This window comes from Lactuca virosa, chromosome 6, assembly GCF_052849685.1.
Source record: "Lactuca virosa cultivar CGN04683 chromosome 6, Lactuca_virosa_CGN04683_v6, whole genome shotgun sequence".
Classification (NCBI taxonomy): domain Eukaryota; kingdom Viridiplantae; phylum Streptophyta; class Magnoliopsida; order Asterales; family Asteraceae; genus Lactuca; species Lactuca virosa.
The window spans coordinates 254,809,997-254,818,807 of record NC_136431.1 but is presented as its reverse complement, the minus strand read 5'-3'; positions in this window follow the sequence as shown (position 1 = coordinate 254,818,807).

Below are 8,811 nucleotides of genomic sequence, written 5' to 3'. Positions count from 1 at the left end.
ATGTTTTCATTGAGGGTATTTTGGACAAATGAAACATTAATATTATATTAAACAAACTTATTTACTCCCTAGTTCACAATTAATTCACTACTTCACATTCTATTATTTTCATGCATGCATTTAATCATATTTTAACACAAACTTTAAATAAAATACACAACCGATACAGTCTATTATTGGTTTAATACATAAAATTCACAAGTTAATATATTCCATTATACACTAATTCACATATTCAGAGAAGTCAAACTCAAACTCTACCACCACCACCACCAACTACCATATGTTGCCACCAACCACCTATGCCATCGTCGCAACCATCCATCCTTCCAAATCAGATTTATAAGTAAAATCATGGATTCATAGCTTAAATATTATATTTACAATTTAATTAACTAATTAATTCACTAGTTTGGAGTTTAATGAAAAATAGTTATAAAAACTAATACATTCTTATATATTTATATTACAAAAAAAAACATTCACAAAAAAAATTAATACAAACATTCATGGGATATATACACTAGAGTCCTAATATTTTCATTGACTTGACAAGAAGGTCGAAAATTTTATTTTTTTGATAGTAAAGTCCTAACTATCGGCAGTTTTTGACATGTTTACCCTTTTTTTCCGGTTAGCCAGTAATTAGGACTTTACTATCAACGAAAATAAAGTTTAGGACTTTCTTCTGAAATCGTAGAAAATATAGGGAGTTTAGTGTATTTTCATAGCCCAAGAACTTTTAGTTGTGATTTTCGTAGCAACACCACTATTTTTCTTACCATCATCATCTTTAACCTGATACAATCACGATCAGGGGAAACACATGCAAAAGAGAGAGGGAGATAGGGTGAGAAGACTTGTAAAGTTTTCTTCTTGGTTCGCTGCCAAATCCAAAACTAAAAAGTGGGAACAGATTGTACAAATACAAACAACACAAGCCTAGTCAAAAGGGCGTGAATATGAAGAAGGGGTAACAAAGGCAGTTTTGTTTTTACAGTTTGTTAGTTCTCCATTTTCAGGACTGCAAAAAGGCAACACGAACCTGGTTGTTTCTTTCTTTCTTGATTATCTCTATTTTTTTCAATGTCGGTTTGTTGAGATTAAAAAAACTATTTAACAAGAAGCAAACGTTAAAGATTTCAATAAAATCCAACTGACCAGAGCATGTTTCAATAACTCTTATGCTTAAAGACTATCATACCATTAAATTTATAACAAAAAAGGATATATATGCTAAAATCCTAATATTTTCAACGATTTGACAAGAAATTCCTAAACTTTATTTTTTTGACAGTAAAGTCCTAATTCACGATTTGACAAAAAAATCCTAAACTTTTTTTTGACAATAAAGTCCTAATTACCGGCTAACCGGGAAAAAATGGTAAACGTATCAAAAACTGCCGATTGTTAGGACTTTACTGTCAAAAAAATAAAGTTTAGGACTTTCTTGTCAAATCGTTGAAAATATTGGGACTTTAGTGTATATATCCCAACATTCATGCATAAATTTTTCATATTTTAACACAAAATTCATAGCTTAATAGTGTCAATTCACAACTTAACACAATCAATTCATAGTTTAGTATGCAAAATTTAGAGTTTAATATTATGAATTCATTGTTTATTACACATGAATTATACCTTCATAATCAATTATCAATTTCAAACTTACATTTATATCTTTAGATCTATAGGTTAATACTTATTTAAAAGTTCATTTGCACAAACATACACAGTTTAATCTTTACATACTTTATTCACAATTATAAAATAAAATATGTGTATAATGCTACTCTCATCTTATATTCTAGAAACAAAAAAAATCATATTAAATTCACAGCTTAATACATTTCATTCACATATTAATACTGTTGATTCATAGAGAAATACAATCAATTCACATCTTAATATAATCAATTCGCAGTTTAATACACAAAATTCATAACTTAATATAATAAATTCAAAGTTTAATACAAAAAATTATACATTCATGACCGTATTCTCAACTTAAAACATACATTTCAAGACATTAATTCACAATTTAATAAATTAGCTTTAAGACTCTCATTCATAGTATTTAAAACTTAAAAACATACTTGATTTTGTGGAGGAATTTCATCAAACACATTGTGTGCACCACATAAATTCATAATTTAATAGAGCATTTTAAGACTCTCATTCACAGTCTAATAAAATATTTTGGACTCTCATTCATAGTCTCTACACCTTAAAACATATTAATTCACTCATTCACAGTTAAAACATACATTAACATAACTAAACAATATCTAAAACATTAAAACACCATAGTTCGCAGCTTAAAAAACCTAAAATAACATTATTTGAGAAAACACTAACATAGTAACATACATTCTAAATTCAATCTACAACATAAATACCATAAAACATAAATATGAATAACAATTTTGTAAAAATATTACAAGTAAGAAAATAACTTCGATTCATAATTTAACAACATTTAAAACTAATATTAACAAAAATAAACAAAAAAAAAGAGATAAAAACATTAAATTCACATTTTAATAGAACATTTACAGTTTAATAGAAGGAAAAACAATAAAAATCGACATACCTAATGTGTTTCACCAGTAATCAGAGAGAAAGAAATAGATGGAGGAGGTTGTGGTGAATTGTCGTCGGTCACCGAAGCTTGAAGATATGGCCTCGTCAGTCGTCGGAGCTCATAGACTGGTCGGTTCACACCAGTAGCTACACTAAGGTTTTAGATCTGAGCTATTTCAACGTGTTGTGGTCATTTTTTGTCGATTTCTCTTTCCGGCAATTTAGAAATAGATCTAACATTTTCCAGTCGTTTAGTGAGAAAAATGAAGCCGAGGCGGTGGTTTGACGGTGGTTTAACATTGATGATCGTGTAATAGATCTGATGCGTCGGAGTTTGGTGACGAAGGTGGTGGAAAGTCGTCGGAGGTTGGTGGTAGACTAGATCTGGAGCACATCTGAATAGATCTAAGCCACATTTGAAGAAATCCACACCACATCTGAACAGATCTAGCGGCGAACCACTATGGTGGCATCGATCGTGAGTAATAGTGGCAGTGGTGTAACGTCGTTGGTGTGATGCAACAAATCTCTTTGCGTAATAACAACAAATTCTTATATCTACATCAGATATAAACAAATATGGTATGAGAGAGGGTAGTGGAGGTCATCGGTGGCGGTGACGGTTGTGGTTCATGATAGATATGGAGGAGATGAACGACATACATGGTTTTGGCTTCAAACCTGATGGCAAAGAGTGGTGGCAAACTAGATCTGAGTGAGTCTAGCGGTTTTATAGGTACTCGTCAGAGCAGATCTAAAACTAGGAATGTCATATGGTGGTGTCTGATGGCGATTTTTGATAGGATGAAAAGAAACAACGGTGATAGTTCACCCCAAAAACGATAAAGACGATGCATCAGCGGTTCCAAATTTGAAATTCTGGTGACTAATGAAGGTTTAATCATCGGTGATCGGAGGCCACCACCAATGGTGGTGGATGTGGTGGTGTTCATCAGAGATGATTGAAGGAGGTGAGAGGATACTTGTTTTTCTCTTAGATATAAGGAGGAAATGATATGAATCTAACCTATGGAATATTTTTCTCAAAAGGACCATTTTCTCCTTATTGGTTTTTTTCATTTATAAAAGCTATAAAAAAAATCAAATACTAGAAAATATACAAATAACCTTAGCTATTAGTTAAAATTAGTGGTTCTTAGGGTTCTTAACCTTTAGTGGTTCTTATTTGATCTTTTACCTCTCTCTCTCTCTCTCTCTCTCTATATATATATATATATATATATATATATATATATATATATATATATATATATATATATATATATATATATATATATATATATGAGGGTTCAATTGAAGAGAAAAAAGGTTGAGAACAAGGTAATTAATCGGGACTACTCATTTCGAATCTGTCACTTAAATGCTGTAGCCTACCGGGAGGACGAAACTGACTTTATTCATATATGAATAAGTATATACCCATTCATATATCCACTTGGTTTTGTTGTTTTTCCAATATTTAGGTTTATCTTTTTCAATAAAAAAAACTAAATATATCAAAATTCTCAATTTTTTGTCCTCTATTAATAAACATCAACATCGATATAATTTTTTTTTTCACATTGGCCTGGTCAGATTTACAATGTGAACCTGAACTAATTCATAATATGAATCTAAATTGATTCACGCTGCAAATCTAAACTGTAAGTAATTCAGTTTTTATCATTTACAACGTAAATCTACCTTACTATTTCACCTCTATGATCATTCACAAATCAATTTAGTAAAATATACATGTGAATCGAAGTATATTTCTTTGTAATTTTATAATATTTTAACATTTTGATTACTTATAAATTAGTTTTATAAAATTCATTAGTGAATTTATTTACATTGTGAATCTGAACTATATATAATTCAATTTTCAGAATTCATAATGTCAATATGACTTACTATTATTCATACTCTGAATATGAACTGAATATAATTCAGTTTTTAGCGGTTTTACATTGTGAATCTGAGTTACAACTTTGAAAAAAAATTAAATCAATATCAATGTCTATTTAAATAGTATAAAAAATTATGAATTTTGATATATTTATTTTATTTTTTCAATAAAAACTAAACCTAAATATTTTAAAAACAAAGCAACAAAACAAATTGGGGTTTTTTTTGAAAATTAATTTGGCAAAATTCGCAAGTGATTTTATTCGCATAGTGAATCTGAACTATATAAAATTAAGTTTTTAAAATTCACAATGTGAATCTGACTTATAGTCATTGACATTTTCAATCTAAACAAAAATTTCAAAAAAAAAAAGTTCATCAATATTAATCTATATTTAAAGAGTAACAAAAATCATAAAGTTTGATATATTTATTAGTTTTTTTCGATAAAAAATAAATTTGAACTTTTCAAAAAACAAAGAAAACAAAGTGAGTTTTTTTGGAAAAAAAATCGTTTTTTATATATCAATATAAATCTTTATTTAAAGAAGGCGAAAAATCTTTAACAATGGTATACTCTTTTTTTTCAACAATAAAATGCCCTAAAAAATAAAAGTAAAAAAACGAAATGAATTTTTTTTATAAACAACATTAATATGCATGCATGCATATACATGAACATTCAAATGTTGTGATGGTTATCTTATTGTTGAAAACAACATTAATATGCATGCATACATATACATGAACATTCAAATGTGCATACATGCACACTTCAAAGAAAAAAAATCATCAATTTTTTTTTGAGTCTGGAAATGGCTTAGTCGCTGCTTTTGATGACGAATGGTGGACTTGGTTCTAAAAAATGATGAGCAGTTTAGAAGTTTTCAAGTTCTAACAAATGTTTCAGTTCTTGTGTGTGCGTGTATATATATATATATATATATATATATATATATATATATATATATATATATATATATATATATATAGAGAGAGAGAGAGAGAGGATGTGAGTTCCATTGTGATTTTAAAAAAAATAGATCTTTATGGATTCAACTTCAATCATATATTTCACATTTTCCGCTCTAACCCTCCGGCGTACCGGCATGACATGAGAGTTATAATCATAAATGACTATGTAGCGCCACCCGCTCCTTTTTCCTCTACAACCTTCCCCACCACCACAACCGTTACCGCCACCGCCACCAATCAACCACACTATTGCCACCTTCGCCAACTAAACCATTACTACCTCTGCCACTATCACCTCCCCCCCCCCCATCAACCACCTTAATCATATATGATTAAGCATTTTTTGAACAAACGTGTATATATAATAATTTATGATTAGACATATATGTATAAACATGTATAATCGTATATGATTATACATGTGCGCCATTTAATCATTTATGATCATGCTTACCCCTCTGCCGCCGGTACACTAGAGCATTAGAATAGCATATGAAAAATATGTGGCTTATGTTGAATCTCAAGAACTCTATTTTTTTAGAATCTCAAGTGAATCCTCTATATATAGGTTTGTGTTATTGTGCAAGCTTAAAAATATGTGACAAATTGCGAACTATGCGTCCGTAATTGAAAACTCCAAATCAGCAGTCACTATGACTTTTGATTCGTTTATATATACATACATATATATATATATATATATATATATATATATATATATATATATATATATATATAGGATTAGGTTCAACAGAGAATAATTATTAACCATGAAACCAAAGATCGAATCATTTTTTCTACTTTTAGTAATTAGTTTTTATCAAAAAAACTAAAAATACAAAAAATTCATAACTTTTTGTCATTTTTCTAATGATATCAAATTCGATAAAAAACCATTTACTTTTATTTTCGTTAAATTTACAATGTGAATCTATGCAGATTCACAATGTGAGTCTGAATTCACACGGTGAATCTGAAAAATATATAAGCATTCACAATGTGTAGTTATGAATTTAGATATTTTTAGTTTTTTTTCGATAAATAAAAAGTTTTAAAATTTGAAAAAAATATTTGTATCCTTGGAAAACCATTAATAATGGTGCTCTATTGAAATTTTCAATATATATATATATATATATATATATATATATATATATATATATATATATATATATATGGTTAGGTTCATGTTAGACCATCATATATATTTTTTTTAAATGGGGACACAATCCTAGCCATTCATTTGGAAATAAAAAGAAATATTTTTAAAATGCAAAATAAATAAAAAAATTTCAGTTTTTTTAAGTATTATTTTCGTCATTTATTTTATCAAAATATTAATAATAATAATAATAATAATAATAATAAAATTTACCATTTTTTTCAAAATATACGTGAAATGTTCTACTAGATATATATTATACTGTAAATATTTAAATCGAATTTTTAGAATGTTAGAATATTCTACTAAAATATTAAACTATAAATATTCAAAAAAAAATTCTAATAGAATATTAGAATATTTTAACAAATCTAACAATTCAAGTATAATATTATAATATTTTAACATATCTACCAATTTTAGTAGAATATTAGAATATTCTAACATTTTAAAAATTCGATTTGATTACTTTCAGTGTAATATTCTATTAGAATATTTCACTTATATTTCAAAAAAACGGTAATTTATTTGATTTTATTTTATTTTTTTGATAAATTAAATAACGAAAATAATATTTAAAAAAAGAATTTTCAGAATTTTGATTTTATTTTGCAATTTATAAATCTTTTTATTTTTTTGATCTCCAAGATGAATAACTAGGATCGCATCCCCACTCTCCATGTCTCACAAAATTAGCATGATATCAAATGAACCAATATATAATATAGGTTTGGTTTCAACAATGAACCATTTTAAACCATAAAACCAATGAACCAATCTTTTCTCAACTTTTATAGCAAACTTTTCATCAAAAAAAAAAAAAAAAAAAAAAAAAAAAAACTAAAAATATAGGTATTCATAAATTTTTATCCACCATCCATTGATATCAAATTTGAAAAAAAATTGATCTGTTAAGATACACACTGTGAATTTGTTCAGATTCACATTGTGAATCTTTATAGATTCACCCTGTGAAATCTATGTGTGAATCTGTGCAGATTCACACTGTGAATTGTTGCAGATTCATACAGTGAATTTATACAAAATTAATGATTTATATAGTAGATTCACAATGTGAATGTGAACAGATAAAAAAAGTAAAAAAAAAATTATCAAATTTGATATCATTGGAAAGAAAATAAAAAGTTATGAAATTCTATATTTTTAGAATTTGTTTTCGATAAATAATAAGATCTAAACTTGAAAAAATAATGGTTCATTGGTTTTATGGTTTAAAATGGTTCCTTGTTGAACTTTTGTGTGTGTGTGTGTATATATATATATATATATATATATATATATATATATATATATATATATATATATCCCCTATTATAATAAAACAGTACCTAGCCTCCACGTGTCAATCGCTCCACCCCTTCCCATCGAGTTTCCCGCCCATAATTTTTATGTGAATTTCCGAAATTGCCCAAAAACCAATTATTAACCCCTTAGCATTTCGCCTTCTGTATTTGAATTTGAATTTGAACAACACAATCCCAAAAATTCAGGCATCAAATTAGTGTTCTCCTAAAATCTCTCACAATTTGCCATAGGCGTATACTATCCTTTTAAATCGGTTTCAATCAAATGAAATCATCAATCTGTCCCACAAAATCAGAGACTATGTGTATCAGCAAAAATCGGCGCATTTCTCTTCTCCTCCTCCACTGCCTCCGCCATGAAAGAGGTCGGGGCTTGCTCCCTCTAGGTCGCGTTTCACTCTTTTAATGCCACAATCCATTTAAAACGTAAGATTTCATCGTTTCCTAATAATTTGAGTTGATTAGCATGATCATGAAGGTAAATATTTCTAAATTTATTCCTAAATCTTATGTTTTAAACATCTCACACACCCTCTGATTATGGTTTTAGAACTTCAATTTTTACTGCATTTGAGAATCAAATGACCTCTTGCTATAAAAATAACAAATTCTATGTGATTATGGCTCTATAGCGCTCTGACGGCTTTGGACATAATGGTAAAATTTTCCACTCGCCGCCCATTCGATGAAATGCCTCAGAGGTCTCAAGAATAATTGTAAGTGCATCAATGACAGAAATGTAATTATCTCAGAAGCTAAGTTTTTTGTACGAATAATAAATTACATTGTAAGCTACTTATCTCAGTCCTTTCTTCTACTTTTAGTTTTTTTTTGTTATTTCTAATTGTAGATTAT